The sequence below is a fragment of the Tachysurus fulvidraco genome, chromosome 10, assembly GCF_022655615.1.
Source record: "Tachysurus fulvidraco isolate hzauxx_2018 chromosome 10, HZAU_PFXX_2.0, whole genome shotgun sequence".
In the NCBI taxonomy this organism is placed as follows: domain Eukaryota; kingdom Metazoa; phylum Chordata; class Actinopteri; order Siluriformes; family Bagridae; genus Tachysurus; species Tachysurus fulvidraco.
The window spans coordinates 10,823,568-10,824,310 of record NC_062527.1 but is presented as its reverse complement, the minus strand read 5'-3'; positions in this window follow the sequence as shown (position 1 = coordinate 10,824,310).

The window sequence follows — 743 nt, the reverse complement described above, 5'->3', positions numbered from 1 at the left end:
GGAGGAGAACAGCGGAGAGCAAGTGTGTCTCCAAAAAACTTTTGCAAGTTTAACAAAAAAGCAACACCTCACCACCCTCTCACTATCCTTTGTGTGTTTTATGGCAAATGACAGATTCATACACAAACACACACACACACACACACACACACACACACACACACACACACACACACACACACACACACACACACACACAGTTTAGTTTCCTGAGAAATAGTGAGATTGGTGATGACAAGAAGCTTACCTGGGATTTGAGTTCTCCATGAATGTGATGGAAAGCTGGTCAGCAATCTCTGATGTCCTTTTCACATGAGTATTGTTATATAGGTAATCAGCTGTAATCAGTCAGTAAGGGGTTAAGTATTTTGCAGAATTATGCTGCCTTATAGAAATTAATTCAGATGGATTGCACAGGACACAGCTTGTATCTTTCTTTGTATCTCTTGGAGACTGATATTTGTGAGGACATGAAGAAATTTTGGCAAAGAAATTTACTGTTAATTCAACAAGACACATTTGTATATCTATTTAAGTAACTGTAGATTTAATTTCCCATTTATATATATATATATATATATATATATATATATATATATATATATATATATATATATATATATATATATATATAAACCACATACACATTGATCAATACAAAATCAATATAAAGCCTCTCTGTCTGAAAATCCCACATACAGACCTTTATATACTTTATAACAGCTGGAGAGTGAGCCTCTGCT